We start from the raw sequence: 24,154 nt of genomic DNA, 5'->3' as shown, positions 1-24,154 counted from the left end.
TCGTTTTAAATTTGGCAAATAGAAACTAATGAGATGACCCTTATCGCGAAAACGAGATTTTAGCTTATATTGTTACATGTTTGTTAAATATGAAAGTTGAACATGTCCCTCGATGTCCCTTGATGCGAAACATGATATGTGAACCTATTTGGTTTGAAATTCGGTAAAATGAAAGTATTGAAATGACCGTTGTCGCGATAATGAAATGTTAGCCTATATGGTTAGAAGTTTGATAAACAGTGAACTTGTCCCTCGATGTCCCTTGATGTGAAACATGATATGTGAACCTATTTGGTTTTATGTTCGGAAAAATGAAAGTATTGGAATGACTTTGTCGCGAAAATGAGATTTTAGCCTATATGGTTAGAAGTTTGATAAAGGTTGAACTTGACCCTCGATCTCCCTTGATGTGAAACATGATATGTGAACCTATTTGGTTTTGTATTCGGCAAAATGAAATTATTTGAATGACCATGGTCCCAAAAATGAGATTTTAGCCTATATGGTTAAAAGTTTGATAAATATTAATGTTGAATTTGTCCCTCGATCTCCTTTATTGCGTAACATAATATTTGAACCAATTTCCTTTTAAATTTGGTAAATAGAAACTAATGAGATGACCCTTATCGCGAAAACGAGATTTTAGCTTATATTGTTACATGTTTGTTAAATATGAAGGTTGAACATGTCCCTCGATGTCCCTTGAAGCGAAACATGATATGTGAACCTATTTGGTTTGAAATTCGGTAAAATGAAAGTATTGAAATGACCATTGTCGCGATAATGAAATGTTAGCCTATGTGGTTAGAAGTTTGATAAACAGTGAACTTGTCCCTCGATGTCCCTTGATGCGAAACATGATATGTGAACCTATTTGGTTTTATGTTCGGAAAAATGAAAGTATTGGAATGACTTTGTCGCGAAAATGAGATTTTAGCCTATATGGTTAGAAGTTTGATAAAGGTTGAACTTGTCCCTCGATCTCCCTTGATGCGAAACATGATATGTGAACCTATTTGGTTTTGTATTCGGCAAAATGAAATTATTTGAATGACCATTGTCCCAAAAATGAGATTTTAGCCTATATGGTTAAAAGTTTGATAAATATTAATGTTGAATTTGTCCCTCGATGTCCTTTATTGCGTAACATAATATTTGAACCAATTTCGTTTTAAATTTGGTAAATAGAAAGTAATGAGATGACCCTTATCGCGAAAACGAGATTTTAGCTTATATTGTTACATGTTTGTCAGATATGAAGGTTGAACATGTCCCTCGATGTCCCTTGATGCCAAACATGATATGTGAACCTATTTGGTTTGAAATTTGGTAAAATGAAAGTATTGAAATGACCCTTGTCGCGAAAATTAGATTTTAGCCTATATGGTTAGAAGTTTGATAAAGGTTGAACTTGTCCCTCGATCTCCCTTGAAACGAAACATGATATGTGAACCTATTTGGTTTTGTATTCGGCACAATGAAATTATTTGAATGACCATTGTCCCAAAAATGAGATTTTAGCCTATATGGTTAAAAGTTTGATAAATATTAATGTTGAATTTGTCCCTCGATGTCCTTTATTGCGTAACATAATATTTGAACCAATTTCGTTTTAAATTTGGCAAATAGAAACTAATGAGATGACCCTTATCGCGAAAACGAGATTTTAGCTTATATTGTTACATGTTTGTTAAATATGAAAGTTGAACATGTCCCTCGATGTCCCTTGATGCGAAACATGATATGTGAACCTATTTGGTTTGAAATTCGGTAAAATGAAAGTATTGAAATGACCGTTGTCGCGATAATGAAATGTTAGCCTATATGGTTAGAAGTTTGATAAACAGTGAACTTGTCCCTCGATGTCCCTTGATGTGAAACATGATATGTGAACCTATTTGGTTTTATGTTCGGAAAAATGAAAGTATTGGAATGACTTTGTCGCGAAAATGAGATTTTAGCCTATATGGTTAGAAGTTTGATAAAGGTTGAACTTGACCCTCGATCTCCCTTGATGTGAAACATGATATGTGAACCTATTTGATTTTGTATTCGGCAAAATGAAATTATTTGAATGACCATGGTCCCAAAAATGAGATTTTAGCCTATATGGTTAAAAGTTTGATAAATATTAATGTTGAATTTGTCCCTCGATCTCCTTTATTGCGTAACATAATATTTGAACCAATTTCCTTTTAAATTTGGTAAATAGAAACTAATGAGATGACCCTTATCGCGAAAACGAGATTTTAGCTTATATTGTTACATGTTTGTTAAATATGAAGGTTGAACATGTCCCTCGATGTCCCTTGAAGCGAAACATGATATGTGAACCTATTTGGTTTGAAATTCGGTAAAATGAAAGTATTGAAATGACCATTGTCGCGATAATGAAATGTTAGCCTATGTGGTTAGAAGTTTGATAAACAGTGAACTTGTCCCTTGATGTCCCTTGATGCGAAACATGATATGTGAACCTATTTGGTTTTATGTTCGGAAAAATGAAAGTATTGGAATGACTTTGTCGCGAAAATGAGATTTTAGCCTATATGGTTAGAAGTTTGATAAAGGTTGAACTTGTCCCTCGATCTCCCTTGATGCGAAACATGATATGTGAACCTATTTGGTTTTGTATTCGGCAAAATGAAATTATTTGAATGACCATTGTCCCAAAAATGAGATTTTAGCCTATATGGTTAAAAGTTTGATAAATATTAATGTTGAATTTGTCCCTCGATGTCCTTTATTGCGTAACATAATATTTGAACCAATTTCGTTTTAAATTTGGTAAATAGAAAGTAATGAGATGACCCTTATCGCGAAAACGAGATTTTAGCTTATATTGTTACATGTTTGTCAGATATGAAGGTTGAACATGTCCCTCGATGTCCCTTGATGCCAAACATGATATGTGAACCTATTTGGTTTGAAATTTGGTAAAATGAAAGTATTGAAATGACCCTTGTCGCGAAAATTAGATTTTAGCCTATATGGTTAGAAGTTTGATAAAGGTTGAACTTGTCCCTCGATCTCCCTTGAAACGAAACATGATATGTGAACCTATTTGGTTTTGTATTCGGCACAATGAAATTATTTGAATGACCATTGTCCCAAAAATGAGATTTTAGCCTATATGGTTAAAAGTTTGATAAATATTAATGTTGAATTTGTCCCTCGATGTCCTTTATTGCGTAACATAATATTTGAACCAATTTCGTTTTAAATTTGGCAAATAGAAACTAATGAGATGACCCTTATCGCGAAAACGAGATTTTAGCTTATATTGTTACATGTTTGTTAAATATGAAAGTTGAACATGTCCCTCGATGTCCCTTGATGCGAAACATGATATGTGAACCTATTTGGTTTGAAATTCGGTAAAATGAAAGTATTGAAATGACCGTTGTCGCGATAATGAAATGTTAGCCTATATGGTTAGAAGTTTGATAAACAGTGAACTTGTCCCTCGATGTCCCTTGATGTGAAACATGATATGTGAACCTATTTGGTTTTATGTTCGGAAAAATGAAAGTATTGGAATGACTTTGTCACGAAAATGAGATTTTAGCCTATATGGTTAGAAGTTTGATAAAGGTTGAACTTGTCCCTCGATCTCCCTTGATGTGAAACATGATATGTGAACCTATTTGGTTTTGTATTCGGCAAAATGAAATTATTTGAATGACCATTGTCCCAAAAATGAGATTTTAGCCTATATGGTTAAAAGTTTGATAAATATTAATGTTGAATATGTCCTTCGATGTCCTTTATTGCGTAACATAATATTTGAACCAATTTCGTTTTAAATTTGGTAAATAGAAACTAATGAGATGACCCTTATCGCGAAAACGATATTTTAGCTTATATTGTTACATGTTTGTTAAATATAAAGGTTGAACATGTCCCTCAATGTCCCTTGATGCGAAACATGATATGTGAACCTATTTGGTTTGAAATTTGGTAAAATGAAAGTATTGAAATGACCCTTGTCGCGAAAATGAAATGTTAGCCTATGTGGTTAGAAGTTTGATAAATAGTGAACTTATCCCTTGATGTCCCTTGATGCGAAACATGATATGTGAACCTATTTGGTTTTATATTCTTAAAAATGAAAGTATTGGAATGACTTTGTCGCGAAAATGAGATTTTAGCCTATATGGTTAGAAGTTTGATAAAGGTTGAACTTGTCCCTCGATCTCCCTCGATGTGAAACATGATATGTGAACCTATTTGGTTTTGTATTCGGCAAAATGAAATTATTTGAATGACCATGGTCCCAAAAATGAGATTTTAGCCTATATGGTTAAAAGTTTGATAAATATTAATGTTGAATTTGTCCCTCGATCTCCTTTATTGCGTAACATAATATTTGAACCAATTTCCTTTTAAATTTGGTAAATAGAAACTAATGAGATGACCCTTATCGCGAAAACGAGATTTTAGCTTATATTGTTACATGTTTGTTAAATATGAAGGTTGAACATGTCCCTCGATGTCCCTTGAAGCGAAACATGATATGTGAACCTATTTGGTTTGAAATTCGGTAAAATGAAAGTATTGAAATGACCATTGTCGCGATAATGAAATGTTAGCCTATGTGGTTAGAAGTTTGATAAACAGTGAACTTGTCCCTCGATGTCCCTTGATGCGAAACATGATATGTGAACCTATTTGGTTTTATGTTCGGAAAAATGAAAGTATTGGAATGACTTTGTCGCGAAAATGAGATTTTAGCCTATATGGTTAGAAGTTTGATAAAGGTTGAACTTGTCCCTCGATCTCCCTTGATGCGAAACATGATATGTGAACCTATTTGGTTTTGTATTCGGCAAAATGAAATTATTTGAATGACCATTGTCCCAAAAATGAGATTTTAGCCTATATGGTTAAAAGTTTGATAAATATTAATGTTGAATTTGTCCCTCGATGTCCTTTATTGCGTAACATAATATTTGAACCAATTTCGTTTTAAATTTGGTAAATAGAAAGTAATGAGATGACCCTTATCGCGAAAACGAGATTTTAGCTTATATTGTTACATGTTTGTCAGATATGAAGGTTGAACATGTCCCTCGATGTCCCTTGATGCCAAACATGATATGTGAACCTATTTGGTTTGAAATTTGGTAAAATGAAAGTATTGAAATGACCCTTGTCGCGAAAATTAGATTTTAGCCTATATGGTTAGAAGTTTGATAAAGGTTGAACTTGTCCCTCGATCTCCCTTGAAACGAAACATGATATGTGAACCTATTTGGTTTTGTATTCGGCACAATGAAATTATTTGAATGACCATTGTCCCAAAAATGAGATTTTAGCCTATATGGTTAAAAGTTTGATAAATATTAATGTTGAATTTGTCCCTCGATGTCCTTTATTGCGTAACATAATATTTGAACCAATTTCGTTTTAAATTTGGCAAATAGAAACTAATGAGATGACCCTTATCGCGAAAACGAGATTTTAGCTTATATTGTTACATGTTTGTTAAATATGAAAGTTGAACATGTCCCTCGATGTCCCTTGATGCGAAACATGATATGTGAACCTATTTGGTTTGAAATTCGGTAAAATGAAAGTATTGAAATGACCGTTGTCGCGATAATGAAATGTTAGCCTATATGGTTAGAAGTTTGATAAACAGTGAACTTGTCCCTCGATGTCCCTTGATGTGAAACATGATATGTGAACCTATTTGGTTTTATGTTCGGAAAAATGAAAGTATTGGAATGACTTTGTCGCGAAAATGAGATTTTAGCCTATATGGTTAGAAGTTTGATAAAGGTTGAACTTGACCCTCGATCTCCCTTGATGTGAAACATGATATGTGAACCTATTTGGTTTTGTATTCGGCAAAATGAAATTATTTGAATGACCATGGTCCCAAAAATGAGATTTTAGCCTATATGGTTAAAAGTTTGATAAATATTAATGTTGAATTTGTCCCTCGATCTCCTTTATTGCGTAACATAATATTTGAACCAATTTCCTTTTAAATTTGGTAAATAGAAACTAATGAGATGACCCTTATCGCGAAAACGAGATTTTAGCTTATATTGTTACATGTTTGTTAAATATGAAGGTTGAACATGTCCCTCGATGTCCCTTGAAGCGAAACATGATATGTGAACCTATTTGGTTTGAAATTCGGTAAAATGAAAGTATTGAAATGACCATTGTCGCGATAATGAAATGTTAGCCTATGTGGTTAGAAGTTTGATAAACAGTGAACTTGTCCCTCGATGTCCCTTGATGCGAAACATGATATGTGAACCTATTTGGTTTTATGTTCGGAAAAATGAAAGTATTGGAATGACTTTGTCGCGAAAATGAGATTTTAGCCTATATGGTTAGAAGTTTGATAAAGGTTGAACTTGTCCCTCGATCTCCCTTGATGCGAAACATGATATGTGAACCTATTTGGTTTTGTATTCGGCAAAATGAAATTATTTGAATGACCATTGTCCCAAAAATGAGATTTTAGCCTATATGGTTAAAAGTTTGATAAATATTAATGTTGAATTTGTCCCTCGATGTCATTTATTGCGTAACATAATATTTGAACCAATTTCGTTTTAAATTTGGTAAATAGAAAGTAATGAGATGACCCTTATCGCGAAAACGAGATTTTAGCTTATATTGTTACATGTTTGTCAGATATGAAGGTTGAACATGTCCCTCGATGTCCCTTGATGCCAAACATGATATGTGAACCTATTTGGTTTGAAATTTGGTAAAATGAAAGTATTGAAATGACCCTTGTCGCGAAAATTAGATTTTAGCCTATATGGTTAGAAGTTTGATAAAGGTTGAACTTGTCCCTCGATCTCCCTTGAAACGAAACATGATATGTGAACCTATTTGGTTTTGTATTCGGCACAATGAAATTATTTGAATGACCATTGTCCCAAAAATGAGATTTTAGCCTATATGGTTAAAAGTTTGATAAATATTAATGTTGAATTTGTCCCTCGATGTCCTTTATTGCGTAACATAATATTTGAACCAATTTCGTTTCAAATTTGGCAAATAGAAACTAATGAGATGACCCTTATCGCGAAAACGAGATTTTAGCTTATATTGTTACATGTTTGTTAAATATGAAAGTTGAACATGTCCCTCGATGTCCCTTGATGCGAAACATGATATGTGAACCTATTTGGTTTGAAATTCGGTAAAATGAAAGTATTGAAATGACCGTTGTCGCGATAATGAAATGTTAGCCTATATGGTTAGAAGTTTGATAAACAGTGAACTTGTCCCTCGATGTCCCTTGATGTGAAACATGATATGTGAACCTATTTGGTTTTATGTTCGGAAAAATGAAAGTATTGGAATGACTTTGTCGCGAAAATGAGATTTTAGCCTATATGGTTAGAAGTTTGATAAAGGTTGAACTTGTCCCTCGATCTCCCTTGATGTGAAACATGATATGTGAACCTATTTGGTTTTGTATTCGGCAAAATGAAATTATTTGAATGACCATTGTCCCAAAAATGAGATTTTAGCCTATATGGTTAAAAGTTTGATAAATATTAATGTTGAATATGTCCTTCGATGTCCTTTATTGCGTAACATAATATTTGAACCAATTTCGTTTTAAATTTGGTAAATAGAAACTAATGAGATGACCCTTATCGCGAAAACGATATTTTAGCTTATATTGTTACATGTTTGTTAAATATAAAGGTTGAACATGTCCCTCAATGTCCCTTGATGCGAAACATGATATGTGAACCTATTTGGTTTGAAATTTGGTAAAATGAAAGTATTGAAATGACCCTTGTCGCGAAAATGAAATGTTAGCCTATGTGGTTAGAAGTTTGATAAATAGTGAACTTATCCCTTGATGTCCCTTGATGCGAAACATGATATGTGAACCTATTTGGTTTTATATTCTTAAAAATGAAAGTATTGGAATGACTTTGTCGCGAAAATGAGATTTTAGCCTATATGGTTAGAAGTTTGATAAAGGTTGAACTTGTCCCTCGATCTCCCTCGATGTGAAACATGATATGTGAACCTATTTGGTTTTGTATTCGGCAAAATGAAATTATTTGAATGACCATGGTCCCAAAAATGAGATTTTAGCCTATATGGTTAAAAGTTTGATAAATATTAATGTTGAATTTGTCCCTCGATCTCCTTTATTGCGTAACATAATATTTGAACCAATTTCCTTTTAAATTTGGTAAATAGAAACTAATGAGATGACCCTTATCGCGAAAACGAGATTTTAGCTTATATTGTTACATGTTTGTTAAATATGAAGGTTGAACATGTCCCTCGATGTCCCTTGAAGCGAAACATGATATGTGAACCTATTTGGTTTGAAATTCGGTAAAATGAAAGTATTGAAATGACCATTGTCGCGATAATGAAATGTTAGCCTATGTGGTTAGAAGTTTGATAAACAGTGAACTTGTCCCTCGATGTCCCTTGATGCGAAACATGATATGTGAACCTATTTGGTTTTATGTTCGGAAAAATGAAAGTATTGGAATGACTTTGTCGCGAAAATGAGATTTTAGCCTATATGGTTAGAAGTTTGATAAAGGTTGAACTTGTCCCTCGATCTCCCTTGATGCGAAACATGATATGTGAACCTATTTGGTTTTGTATTCGGCAAAATGAAATTATTTGAATGACCATTGTCCCAAAAATGAGATTTTAGCCTATATGGTTAAAAGTTTGATAAATATTAATGTTGAATTTGTCCCTCGATGTCCTTTATTGCGTAACATAATATTTGAACCAATTTCGTTTTAAATTTGGTAAATAGAAAGTAATGAGATGACCCTTATCGCGAAAACGAGATTTTAGCTTATATTGTTACATGTTTGTCAGATATGAAGGTTGAACATGTCCCTCGATGTCCCTTGATGCCAAACATGATATGTGAACCTATTTGGTTTGAAATTTGGTAAAATGAAAGTATTGAAATGACCCTTGTCGCGAAAATTAGATTTTAGCCTATATGGTTAGAAGTTTGATAAAGCTTGAACTTGTCCCTCGATCTCCCTTGAAACGAAACATGATATGTGAACCTATTTGGTTTTGTATTCGGCACAATGAAATTATTTGAATGACCATTGTCCCAAAAATGAGATTTTAGCCTATATGGTTAAAAGTTTGATAAATATTAATGTTGAATTTGTCCCTCGATGTCCTTTATTGCGTAACATAATATTTGAACCAATTTCGTTTTAAATTTGGCAAATAGAAACTAATGAGATGACCCTTATCGCGAAAACGAGATTTTAGCTTATATTCTTACATGTTTGTTAAATATGAAAGTTGAACATGTCCCTCGATGTCCCTTGATGCGAAACATGATATGTGAACCTATTTGGTTTGAAATTCGGTAAAATGAAAGTATTGAAATGACCGTTGTCGCGATAATGAAATGTTAGCCTATATGGTTAGAAGTTTGATAAACAGTGAACTTGTCCCTCGATGTCCCTTGATGTGAAACATGAAATGTGAACCTATTTGGTTTTATGTTCGGAAAAATGAAAGTATTGGAATGACTTTGTCGCGAAAATGAGATTTTAGCCTATATGGTTAGAAGTTTGATAAAGGTTGAACTTGTCCCTCGATCTCCCTTGATGTGAAACATGATATGTGAACCTATTTGGTTTTGTATTCGGCAAAATGAAATTATTTGAATGACCATTGTCCCAAAAATGAGATTTTAGCCTATATGGTTAAAAGTTTGATAAATATTAATGTTGAATATGTCCTTCGATGTCCTTTATTGCGTAACATAATATTTGAACCAATTTCGTTTTAAATTTGGTAAATAGAAACTAATGAGATGACCCTTATCGCGAAAACGATATTTTAGCTTATATTGTTACATGTTTGTTAAATATAAAGGTTGAACATGTCCCTCAATGTCCCTTGATGCGAAACATGATATGTGAACCTATTTGGTTTGAAATTTGGTAAAATGAAAGTATTGAAATGACCCTTGTCGCGAAAATGAAATGTTAGCCTATGTGGTTAGAAGTTTGATAAATAGTGAACTTATCCCTCGATGTCCCTTGATGCGAAACATGATATGTGAACCTATTTGGTTTTATTTTCTTAAAAATGAAAGTATTGGAATGACTTTGTCGCGAAAATGAGATTTTAGCCTATATGGTTAGAAGTTTGATAAAGGTTGAACTTGTCCCTCGATCTCCCTTGAAACGAAACATGATATGTGAACCTATTTGGTTTTGTATTCGGCACAATGAAATTATTTGAATGACCATTGTCCCAAAAATGAGATTTTAGCCTATATGGTTAAAAGTTTGATAAATATTAATGTTGAATTTGTCCCTCGATGTCCTTTATTGTGTAACATAATATTTGAACCAATTTCGTTTTAAATTTCGCAAATAGAAACTAATGAGATGACCCTTATCGCGAAAACGAGATTTTTAGCTTATATTGTTACATGTTTGTTAAATATGAAAGTTGAACATGTCCCTCGATGTCCCTTGATGCGAAACATGATATGTGAACCTATTTGGTTTGAAATTCGGTAAAATGAAAGTATTGAAATGACCGTTGTCGCGATAATGAAATGTTAGCCTATCTGGTTAGAAGTTTGATAAACAGTGAACTTGTCCCTCGATGTCCCTTGATGTGAAACATGATATGTGAACCTATTTGGTTTTATGTTCGGAAAAATGAAAGTATTGGAATGACTTTGTCGCGAAAATGAGATTTTAGCCTATATGGTTAGAAGTTTGATAAAGGTTGAACTTGTCCCTCGATCTCCCTTGATGTGAAACATGATATGTGAACCTATTTGGTTTTGTATTCGGCAAAATGAAATTATTTGAATGACCATTGTCCCAAAAATGAGATTTTAGCCTATATGGTTAAAAGTTTGATAAATATTAATGTTGAATTTGTCCTTCGATGTCCTTTATTGCGTAACATAATATTTGAACCAATTTCGTTTTAAATTTGGTAAATAGAAAGTAATGAGATGACCCTTATCGCGAAAACGATATTTTAGCTTATATTGTTACATGTTTGTTAAATATGAAGGTTGAACATGTCCCTCGATGTCCCTTGAAGCGAAACATGATATGTGAACCTATTTGGTTTGAAATTCGGTAAAATGAAAGTATTGAAATGACCATTGTCGCGATAATGAAATGTTAGCCTATGTGGTTAGAAGTTTGATAAACAGTGAACTTGTCCCTCGATGTCCCTTGATGCGAAACATGATATGTGAACCTATTTGGTTTTATGTTCGGAAAAATGAAAGTATTGGAATGACTTTGTCGCGAAAATGAGATTTTAGCCTATATGGTTAGAAGTTTGATAAAGGTTGAACTTGTCCCTCGATCTCCCTTGATGCGAAACATGATATGTGAACCTATTTGGTTTTGTATTCGGCAAAATGAAATTATTTGAATGACCATTGTCCCAAAAATGAGATTTTAGCCTATATGGTTAAAAGTTTGATAAATATTAATGTTGAATTTGTCCCTCGATGTCCTTTATTGCGTAACATAATATTTGAACCAATTTCGTTTTAAATTTGGTAAATAGAAAGTAATGAGATGACCCTTATCGCGAAAACGAGATTTTAGCTTATATTGTTACATGTTTGTCAGATATGAAGGTTGAACATGTCCCTCGATGTCCCTTGATGCCAAACATGATATGTGAACCTATTTGGTTTGAAATTTGGTAAAATGAAAGTATTGAAATGACCCTTGTCGCGAAAATTAGATTTTAGCCTATATGGTTAGAAGTTTGATAAAGCTTGAACTTGTCCTTCGATCTCCCTTGAAACGAAACATGATATGTGAACCTATTTGGTTTTGTATTCGGCACAATGAAATTATTTGAATGACCATTGTCCCAAAAATGAGATTTTAGCCTATATGGTTAAAAGTTTGATAAATATTAATGTTGAATTTGTCCCTCGATGTCCTTTATTGCGTAACATAATATTTGAACCAATTTCGTTTTAAATTTGGCAAATAGAAACTAATGAGATGACCCTCATCGCGAAAATGAGATTTTAGCTTATATTGTTACATGTTTGTTAAATATGAAAGTTGAACATGTCCCTCGATGTCCCTTGATGCGAAACATGATATGTGAACCTATTTGGTTTGAAATTCGGTAAAATGAAAGTATTGAAATGACCGTTGTCGCGATAATGAAATGTTAGCCTATATGGTTAGAAGTTTGATAAACAGTGAACTTGTCCCTCGATGTCCCTTGATGTGAAACATGATATGTGAACCTATTTGGTTTTATGTTCGGAAAAATGAAAGTATTGGAATGACTTTGTCGCGAAAATGAGATTTTAGCCTATATGGTTAGAAGTTTGATAAAGGTTGAACTTGTCCCTCGATCTCCCTTGATGTGAAACATGATATGTGAACCTATTTGGTTTTGTATTCGGCAAAATGAAATTATTTGAATGACCATTGTCCCAAAAATGAGATTTTAGCCTATATGGTTAAAAGTTTGATAAATATTAATGTTGAATATGTCCTTCGATGTCCTTTATTGCGTAACATAATATTTGAACCAATTTCGTTTTAAATTTGGTAAATAGAAACTAATGAGATGACCCTTATCGCGAAAACGATATTTTAGCTTATATTGTTACATGTTTGTTAAATATAAAGGTTGAACATGTCCCTCAATGTCCCTTGATGCGAAACATGATATGTGAACCTATTTGGTTTGAAATTTGGTAAAATGAAAGTATTGAAATGACCCTTGTCGCGAAAATGAAATGTTAGCCTATGTGGTTAGAAGTTTGATAAATAGTGAACTTATCCCTCGATGTCCCTTGATGCGAAACATGATATGTGAACCTATTTGGTTTTATTTTCTTAAAAATGAAAGTATTGGAATGACTTTGTCGCGAAAATGAGATTTTAGCCTATATGGTTAGAAGTTTGATAAAGGTTGAACTTGTCCCTCAATCTCCCTTGATGTGAAACATGATATGTGAACCTATTTGGTTTTGTATTCGGCAAAATGAAATTATTTGAATGACCATGGTCCCAAAAATGAGATTTTAGCCTATATGGTTAAAAGTTTGATAAATATTAATGTTGAATTTGTCCCTCGATCTCCTTTATTGCGTAACATAATATTTGAACCAATTTCCTTTTAAATTTGGTAAATAGAAACTAATGAGATGACCCTTATCGCGAAAACGAGATTTTAGCTTATATTGTTACATGTTTGTTAAATATGAAGGTTGAACATGTCCCTCGATGTCCCTTGAAGCGAAACATGATATGTGAACCTATTTGGTTTGAAATTCGGTAAAATGAAAGTATTGAAATGACCATTGTCGCGATAATGAAATGTTAGCCTATGTGGTTAGAAGTTTGATAAACAGTGAACTTGTCCCTCGATGTCCCTTGATGCGAAACATGATATGTGAACCTATTTGGTTTTATGTTCGGAAAAATGAAAGTATTGGAATGACTTTGTCGCGAAAATGAGATTTTAGCCTATATGGTTAGAAGTTTGATAAAGGTTGAACTTGTCCCTCGATCTCCCTTGATGCGAAACATGATATGTGAACCTATTTGGTTTTGTATTCGGCAAAATGAAATTATTTGAATGACCATTGTCCCAAAAATGAGATTTTAGCCTATATGGTTAAAAGTTTGATAAATATTAATGTTGAATTTGTCCCTCGATGTCCTTTATTGCGTAACATAATATTTGAACCAATTTCGTTTTAAATTTGGTAAATAGAAAGTAATGAGATGACCCTTATCGCGAAAACGAGATTTTAGCTTATATTGTTACATGTTTGTCAGATATGAAGGTTGAACATGTCCCTCGATGTCCCTTGATGCCAAACATGATATGTGAACCTATTTGGTTTGAAATTTGGTAAAATGAAAGTATTGAAATGACCCTTGTCGCGAAAATTAGATTTTAGCCTATATGGTTAGAAGTTTGATAAAGGTTGAACTTGTCCCTCGATCTCCCTTGAAACGAAACATGATATGTGAACCTATTTGGTTTTGTATTCGGCACAATGAAATTATTTGAATGACCATTGTCCCAAAAATGAGATTTTAGCCTATATGGTTAAAAGTTTGATAAATATTAATGTTGAATTTGTCCCTCGATGTCCTTTATTGCGTAACATAATATTTGAACCAATTTCGTTTCAAATTTGGCAAATAGAAACTAATGAGATGACCCTTATCGCGAAAACGAGATTTTAGCTTATATTGTTACATGTTTGTTAAATATGAAAGTTGAACATGTCCCTCGATGTCCCTTGATGCGAAACATGATATGTGAACCTATTTGGTTTGAAATTCGGTAAAATGAAAGTATTGAAATGACCGTTGTCGCGATAATGAAATGTTAGCCTATATGGTTAGAAGTTTGATAAACAGTGAACTTGTCCCTCGATGTCCCTTGATGTGAAACATGATATGTGAACCTATTTGGTTTTATGTTCGGAAAAATGAAAGTATTGGAATGACTTTGTCGCGAAAATGAGATTTTAGCCTATATGGTTAGAAGTTTGATAAAGGTTGAACTTGTCCCTCGATCTCCCTTGATGTGAAACATGATATGTGAACCTATTTGGTTTTGTATTCGGCAAAATGAAATTATTTGAATGACCATTGTCCCAAAAATGAGATTTTAGCCTATATGGTTAAAAGTTTGATAAATATTAATGTTGAATATGTCCTTCGATGTCCTTTATTGCGTAACATAATATTTGAACCAATTTCGTTTTAAATTTGGTAAATAGAAACTAATGAGATGACCCTTATCGCGAAAACGATATTTTAGCTTATATTGTTACATGTTTGTTAAATATAAAGGTTGAACATGTCCCTCAATGTCCCTTGATGCGAAACATGATATGTGAACCTATTTGGTTTGAAATTTGGTAAAATGAAAGTATTGAAATGACCCTTGTCGCGAAAATGAAATGTTAGCCTATGTGGTTAGAAGTTTGATAAATAGTGAACTTATCCCTTGATGTCCCTTGATGCGAAACATGATATGTGAACCTATTTGGTTTTATATTCTTAAAAATGAAAGTATTGGAATGACTTTGTCGCGAAAATGAGATTTTAGCCTATATGGTTAGAAGTTTGATAAAGGTTGAACTTGTCCCTCGATCTCCCTCGATGTGAAACATGATATGTGAACCTATTTGGTTTTGTATTCGGCAAAATGAAATTATTTGAATGACCATGGTCCCAAAAATGAGATTTTAGCCTATATGGTTAAAAGTTTGATAAATATTAATGTTGAATTTGTCCCTCGATGTCCTTTATTGCGTAACATAATATTTGAACCAATTTCGTTTTAAATTTGGTAAATAGAAAGTAATGAGATGACCCTTATCGCGAAAACGAGATTTTAGCTTATATTGTTACATGTTTGTCAGATATGAAGGTTGAACATGTCCCTCGATGTCCCTTGATGCCAAACATGATATGTGAACCTATTTGGTTTGAAATTTGGTAAAATGAAAGTATTGAAATGACCCTTGTCGCGAAAATTAGATTTTAGCCGATATGGTTAGAAGTTTGATAAAGGTTGAACTTGTCCCTCGATCTCCCTTGAAACGAAACATGATATGTGAACCTATTTGGTTTTGTATTCGGCACAATGAAATTATTTGAATGACCATTGTCCCAAAAATGAGATTTTAGCCTATATGGTTAAAAGTTTGATAAATATTAATGTTGAATCACTAGTGCAAATCAGGGATACAAGACCTATTTTTTAGAGATTTAAGACCTGTTTTTTTACCGGGGTTATATCAGCAGGTGTTGTAAGTTTTAGATATGACACCTGTTTTTTATCGGGTATAAAAACTACATATCATACCCTTTTTTGTTATAAACAGGTGTGGTATGTTTATTTGTAACCCCACTTTTACACAAAAACAGGTGTGAAAGCTCACATATAAATACCTTTATTAGTTAAAAAAATGGTGTGAAATAGACCATAGCACGTTAAAAAAACAGCCTATAGGCACTGATCACCTATAGGCAAGGGCATAAGGCTATTCAATTCCAATGCATTTTTTTTTACTTGCAACGAGTACCATCTAATAATTCTTCAAGTTTTTCTTAGATTGGTATTTTAATCATTGATAAAAAGATAAAAAAACAAGAGAAACAAAATTTATTTGTAAATCAAGCATAATAACTTGATAAATTGGTGATGAAATTGACAAGATGAAACTAATAAATTACTAACACAAGCATTAAAGATGAAAAGGATATTGAATCTAAGAATAATTTATACAAGTGAAACATAACTACTTCAACTTTTTGATAATTAAATACCCCACTTAGTCGAAAACCTAATCAAATACCCCACTTAGTGAAAAAAAAAAACTAAATACCCCACTTAACCACTTCACTTTCTCATAAACTACAAGAATCCTGATCAGCAAAAGGATCAAAATTACTTGTTGGAATCTGGACTTGTTTACTCTAATCAATGAGAGTTGGCCATTTAAACATGCACTGTGTACTTTGGCACCTTTATACCTGGTACATTCAGCCATCCAATTAACCGTCTTCCTGTCATGGTCGATCATGGTTAGAAGTTTTTGTTCATTTGGAAAGTGTATGATTTTGAAGCTTATTCAAGAGCTTACCTTAGCTTGTTTTCTTTCAACTTTTGAAGCATCGACAAGTTTCTTTTTGTCATTCCTGAATTCAACTTTCCTCCTGCTCTTCTTGTACATGATCAGAGAAGTAAAATGAGAAAAGAGCTTGAAATCAAAACACACAATGAGTCATTCATTGCAAACATCTTTAAATTAAAAAATTTATTCGAATTATATATTATCAAGGACTAATTTTTAAGTGTATTTAACATACACAACCTGTAGTTTTTGTTCCTTGCATGAAGAATGAGGCATTGTGTGATTCAGTGTAATTTTCCATCCTCAATAGACGAACCATTATTTGGCTCAATGACACGATTAACGTCTTAATGAACATTGCGAAGTGCTTAGGATAAGGCAAGTTAGTACCTTGTATGTGATTAAAACAACAAAGGTTCTAAGTAGTTGATTCCCACTCAAGGTTAGTAACTTTGAACGTACGCATAGGTGAGCTGCAAATGATTCCACAACAACTTTATCAACATTACAACCCAAAGGGAAAATAATTTATGAAGGATAATAAATGTATGACAGTTGTGATGGCAAAATCAACTCTCTAATTTCTCACAACCAAAAAGAAAACACATTTTTGTACTCTAAATTTCAGGTTTTATCAAGACAGTAAATAAGGTATATTCAAGCTCATCAAATTTCATTTGAAAAATGAAGAACATACAACATGAGTAAGGAAAAATATTAATTTGTCTTTTGAAAAGTCTTAAAACGCAATGTTAAAGAAAGACATAAATATTTCTAAATTACCATAAAAAAAAGGAGTGCCGTAATCTTAATTCCTAGCACTCTTGCATCAATCAAGAGAGAGAAAAAATATCATATTCACCAAAATAATATCAAGAGAAAAAAGATCCAGTGTTTATTTCTTACTTTGTGGTTTCGAACACCAAATGGCTTGCTATGACCCTGATTAAGAGAACGATATTCGAACCACAATCTGTGATAGAGTTTGACATAGTTTATGAGGGGCCAAAATATAAAGATACATACAACCATTGCACCAATGTGTAAATCATGTATTATAAGTTGCATGGTATACTATCTATATAAAACATTGTGGGTGACATGGCAATTTCATTAAACAATCACTTAAGAAGTACACACTCTCCTTAGATGTATATTTATAGTGATTTATATTTCACTATATAAATCATTTATAAGAAGGGAAGCTATATAAGGTAATATATTAGCCAGATGAAAATATGGTGGAAGTAAAAAAAAGAGCACAAATAAAAAAGTTTAAATAACTTGAGAGTGTATATAACTTTTATCATGATATCATGCTTCTATACATTGAATGCAGTGCAAGGATTCATGGATATTTAACTACACCCAACTTGAAATTTATATGAAACTTCATTGCAACGTAAACTTAAAAAATATATATTTAACTTGCAAAAGTAAGTGCTAAAATCATAGGAATCTAAAGTAACCACTAATAAAAATCATACATTAAAATTGTATCACCCACCAAATGTAGTGATAGGAATTTATCAAAGCCAAAAAGGTATTCCCGGTTCTTCAAAGACAAACACAAATGGTTTTCTAAAAACTTCATTAGGACATAAGAAAAACTATATAAATAGTAATTCGAACGATTCATTATATTGACAGCATGATTACCTTATTTTTACTTACATGTAAGCCTCCCTTCTAACATCTGAGATCAAATTTTGAATGTAAATGAAGCGGCATTCAATTATTAAAACACAAAATGTTCATCAGAAGCAGAATATATCGAACAACGCAGCAGATAAGTAGATACGGTCACACAACACAACCACTAATGAATAGAGGCAACCGAACCGAATGTCAGCAGACGTGAGTCATGACGGCAGAAGCACACAGTGTCGACATGGTAGTGACAGAACATAGATGCAAGCACGCAGTGGGGAGGGGGCACAAACCAAGCACAACATGACCATCACAGATAATGATCCGGAGCGGAGAGGCCCTAAGTTGCAAAAGGTGGTGAAACTCAGGACTTACGTTTCTTGTGGTTTGTCATGAGATGGAGGTGTGTTGCGAGGACGCTAAGACCATTTCTTTTCACATGGTGTGTCTTGCAGATAGACGTTTTTTCTGGTATAATAAAAGGGGTAAATGTGATGGTTTTTGCAATGGAATGGGGAGTAAATATTTCTGTGTCGTTACACATTTAAGTAACTATTAATAGGTATGAGCAGGAGTAACAACCAAATATCAAATGAGCTTTCTATAATCAATAAATGAGCTTTTTACTTCGTTGGAATAAGAACTAGGATCATAGAGTGAAGTATATGCATTCCGAGATATTTGAGATGGACACGTCAGATTTTTATTGATGTGGCACAAAACAGAGTACATGGCGCAAATAAAGCAGAGTTGGCCGCAAGATAAACTTTGGAGTTGAATAGATAATAGATAATAGATTAGCTTAATGAACAATTGATGATTAAAAATATAGTTAACTACTGCAAGGTAGTTAAACTCGCGATCCAACTCGTGATAGTTAATTTACTATCACATAATGTTTGATGGTATCAAATAGTTCCTGAGTTAGCCATTCTACCTTAAAACTACATAAGAAAAAACAAATATATACAAATCATTAAAACTGCAACATGACGAATGATATAATAAGCTTTTAAGCACACCTCCTTAACATATAGCAAATAGTACATCCTTAATTTACTCATACATGAATAATTAAACATTTGGAACTAACAATCAAGCTTACAAAGCAAATATTCCCACTACTACTTAACAATCTCCAAAAGTTAATTCCCACTATGCTATTTGGTTTGGTTACTAGATCTGCGGGCAGGTTACACGGTTAGATCATGCTATTGTGAGCTGGTGTATATGAGGACTATAGTACAACTACTTAGAGAAAATGCTGAATTTAGATCAGTATCACACTCAAACTCAAAAAGGTTCTTTTTCCTCTTTGAGTCTACTACTCAAATTAATTATGCAGAAAATTGAAGCACTTAAAGCCGCACACAATAAATGCCACAAAACAAGGCTGAAGTGAAACCCAATACTGCACCCTTGATAACAAAACGAAAACATAACTATAGCAAAACATCTCCCAGACAGAAACAAGGGGCGCACAATTCACAAAGATGCCAGCAGAACAAAGGAAAACGCGGCAGCAACAAACAAAACTGAGCATCCGAAGATGGGAACAAGGACCACACATCCAGCAACTGAAGAAACACAAACAGCCACACCATTCCCAAACAACATTGAATAAAATCCCCGCCAAAAACCAACAGAAAAACAAAGCCTACCTTTTCAAGCAATCTATCGAATCCCAACACTAGTCATAAAACATATATAGCGATGTAAGCCAGAACCATCTCTAAGACAAAACCTTTATCTCCTCAACAACTCAAATCACTAACATAAAAAGCTGTTATTTTTCTATGTCAATAAACCAAAAATTGTTAATTTTTTTTCACAAAGACATCATTCTTGACAGATCTTCATAAGTGCACAATACAATGACACCAAGGGAAAACATATAAAGTATATTAAAAAAAAAAAACTTCTATAAATAAAAAAAAAACGTGTAACTACAGAATGAAGTGTAAATTAAACCGTGCATAACAGAAGATATAACAAACAAGCACTGATCGATTGAGGAACTTGATCGATGAGTGCAATAAAACAAATATAGATGAATGACTTGAATACCTTATCGATTGAGGAACTGAATGCTATAGGGATGGGAGAGTTCGACTGCAAAACTAGAGAACTATTCTGAAACTGGAGGGCGATTGCAAAACTGGAGAGCATGAGAGTTAGAGTTTGATTGAGGAACCGTAGAGTTAGATTGAAGGGCTTGATTGAGGAAAGGGGATTCGATTGATGACTTGGGAGAGAAGAACCAGAGATATGAACGGAAGAGGTACAAGATCGATTGATGAGTGAAATCGAATCGAATTTAATGGGTTTAAGGGGAGATTGTATCGACTGAAGTTTCTGGGTGAGATTTGACAAATTTGTTTCCCTTTTTTTTTTTTAATGGACATGAGAGTACTAAATTTGATTTTCGATTATATTAATTATCATAATTTTTTTTTAAAGGAATAATTATCATAATTATTTATTATTTGTTTTAATTACATAAAAATAGTGATATTTAAAGAGTTGATGGTGTTGACTTGAAAGATTAGAGTATATTGTTTTTAAGGTCTATGGTTCGATTCTTTCGTTTGTCAATTTTAATTTGTTAATTTGATTTCTTCAACAAAATAAAAAAGATATCATACCCTTTTTTCTAAAATAGGTATGGAATGATATTTACAAGTTAGTCATTTTCTTTATTTAACACTTTTTTTCCTTAAAATAAGGTATAAAATAATATTTACAAGTTTGCCACCTTCTTTTTTTTCATATTTAAAACCCGTTTATTCTTAAAATTAGGTTTTGAAGATTACCACTAAAACTAAAATTTTCAATATATTTACAAAATTGCCACCTCAATTATATTCGACACCCTTTTTTAGTAAAATAGGTATAATATAAAAAATTCTTTTGTGTGTTTTGCACTAGTGAATTTGTCCCTCGATGTCCTTTATTGTGTAACATAATATTTGAACCAATTTCGTTTTAAATTTGGCAAATAGAAACTAATGAGATGACCCTTATCGCGAAAACGAGATTTTTAGCTTATATTGTTACATGTTTGTTAAATATGAAAGTTGAACATGTCCCTCGATGTCCCTTGATGCGAAACATGATATGTGAACCTATTTGGTTTGAAATTCGGTAAAATGAAAGTATTGAAATGACCGTTGTCGCGATAATGAAATGTTAGCCTATCTGGTTAGAAGTTTGATAAACAGTGAACTTGTCCCTCGATGTCCCTTGATGTGAAACATGATATGTGAACCTATTTGGTTTTATGTTCGGAAAAATGAAAGTATTGGAATGACTTTGTCGCGAAAATGAGATTTTAGCCTATATGGTTAGAAGTTTGATAAAGGTTGAACTTGTCCCTCGATCTCCCTTGATGTGAAACATGATATGTGAACCTATTTGGTTTTGTATTCGGCAAAATGAAATTATTTGAATGACCATTGTCCCAAAAATGAGATTTTAGCCTATATGGTTAAAAGTTTGATAAATATTAATGTTGAATTTGTCCTTCGATGTCCTTTATTGCGTAACATAATATTTGAACCAATTTCGTTTTAAATTTGGTAAATAGAAAGTAATGAGATGACCCTTATCGCGAAAACGATATTTTAGCTTATATTGTTACATGTTTGTTAAATATAAAGGTTGAACATGTCCCTCAATGTCCCTTGATGCGAAACATGATATGTGAACCTATTTGGTCTGAAATTTGGTAAAATGAAAGTATTGAAATGACCCTTGTCGCGAAAATGAAATGTTAGCCTATGTGGTTAGAAGTTTGATAAATAGTGAAATTATCCCTTGATGTCCCTTGATGCGAAACATGATATGTGAACCTATTTGGTTTTATATTCTTAAAAATGAAAGTATTGGAATGACTTTGTCGCGAAAATGAGATTTTAGCCTATATGGTTAGAAGTTTGATAAAGGTTGAACTTGTCCCTCGATCTCCCTTGATGTGAAACATGATATGTGAACCTATTTGGTTTTGTATTCGGCAAAATGAAATTATTTGAATGACCATTGTCCCAAAAATGAGATTTTAGCCTATATGGTTAAAAGTTTGATAAATATTAATGTTGAATTCGTCCCTCGATCTCCTTTATTGCGTAACATAATATTTGAACCAATTTCCTTTTAAATTTGGTAAATAGAAACTAATGAGATGACCCTTATCGCGAAAACGAGATTTTAGCTTATATTGTTACATGTTTGTTAAATATGAAGGTTGAACATGTCCCTTGAAGCGAAACATGATATGTGAACCTATTTGGTTTGAAATTCGGTAAAATGAAAGTATTGAAATGACCATTGTCGCGATAATGAAATGTTAGCCTATGTGGTTAGAAGTTTGATAAACAGTGAACTTGTCCCTCGATGTCCCTTGATGCGAAACATGATATGTGAACCTATTTGGTTTTATGTTCGGAAAAATGAAAGTATTGGAATGACTTTGTCGCGAAAATGAGATTTTAGCCTATATGGTTAGAAGTTTGATAAAGGTTGAACTTGTCCCTCGATCTCCCTTGATGCGAAACATGATATGTGAACCTATTTGGTTTTGTATTCGGCAAAATAAAATTATTTGAATGACCATTGTCCCAAAAATGAGATTTTAGCCTATATGGTTAAAAGTTTGATAAATATTAATGTTGAATTTGTCCCTCGATGTCCTTTATTTCGTAACATAATATTTGTACCAATTTCGTTTTAAATTTGGTAAATAGAAAGTAATGAGATGACCCTTATCGCGAAAACGAGATTTTAGCTTATATTGTTACATGTTTGTTAAATATGAAGGTTGAACATGTCCCTCGATGACCCTTGATGCGAAACATGATATGTGAACCTATTTGGTTTGAAATTCGGTAAAATGAAAGTATTGAAATGACCCTTGTCGCGAAAATGAAATGTTAGCCTATGTGGTTAGAAGTTTGATAAACAGTGACCATGTCCCTCGATGTCCCTTGATGCGAAACATAATATGTGAACCTATTTTGTTTTATATTCAGAAAAATAAAAGTATTGGAATGACTTTGTCGCGAAAATGAGATTTTAGCCTATATGGTTAGAAATTTGATAAAGATTGAACTTGTCCCTCGATCTCCCTTGATACGAAACATGATATGTGAACCTATTTGGTTTTGTATTCGGCAAAATGAAATTATTTGAATGACCATTGTCCCAAAAATGAGATTTTAGCCTATATGGTTAAAAGTTTGATAAATATTAATGTTGAATTTGTCCCTCGATGTCCTTTATTGCGTAACATAATATTTGAACCAATTTTGTTTTAAATTTGGTAAATAGAAACTAATGAGATGACCCTTATCGCGAAAACGAGATTTTAGCTTATATTGTTACATGTTTGTCAGATATGAAGGTTGAACATGTCCCTCGATGTCCCTTAATGCCAAACATGATATGTGAACCTATTTGGTTTGAAATTTGGTAAAATGAAAGTATTGAAATGACCCTTGTCGCGAAAATTAGATTTTAGCCTATATGGTTAGAAGTTTGATAAAGGTTGAACTTGTCCCTCGATCTCCCTTGAAACGAAACATGATATGTGAACCTATTTGGTTTTGTATTCGGCAAAAGGAAATTATTTGAATGACCATTGTCCCAAAAATGAGATTTTAGCCTATATGGTTAAAAGTTTGATAAATATTAATGTTGAATTTGTCTCTCGATGTCCTTTATTGCGTAACATAATATTTGAACCAATTTCGTTTTAAATTTGGTAAATAGAAACTAATGAGATGACCCTTATCGCGAAAACGAGATTTTAGCTTATATTGTTACATGTTTGTCAGATATGAAGGTTGAACATGTCCCTCGATGTCCCTTGAT

At 32.8% G+C, this 24,154-nt stretch overlaps 1 long non-coding RNA gene across 2 annotated transcripts; it reads right to left on the bottom strand.

The window, feature by feature from the left end:
* Positions 1–16,187: 16,187 nt before the first annotated feature.
* On the bottom strand, positions 16,188–20,706 carry LOC146915529 (uncharacterized). Of its 2 annotated transcripts, XR_015014642.1 has the most exons (5): positions 20,354–20,706; positions 17,543–17,609; positions 17,027–17,109; positions 16,646–16,718; positions 16,188–16,568 (listed from the first exon to the last, which is right to left on the bottom strand). It is a non-coding gene; the product is annotated as an uncharacterized LOC146915529 (long non-coding RNA). The 2 variants fall into 2 exon arrangements; XR_015014641.1 differs by having other exon boundaries at positions 16,646–17,109.
* Between the last annotated feature and the right edge of the window lie 3,448 nt (positions 20,707–24,154).

Source organism: Medicago sativa, chromosome 6 (assembly GCF_051527215.1).
Source record: "Medicago sativa cultivar Bolivia chromosome 6, Bolivia_mono, whole genome shotgun sequence".
Classification (NCBI taxonomy): Eukaryota; Viridiplantae; Streptophyta; class Magnoliopsida; order Fabales; family Fabaceae; genus Medicago; species Medicago sativa.
This window is presented reverse-complemented; position numbering and strand designations above follow the sequence as displayed.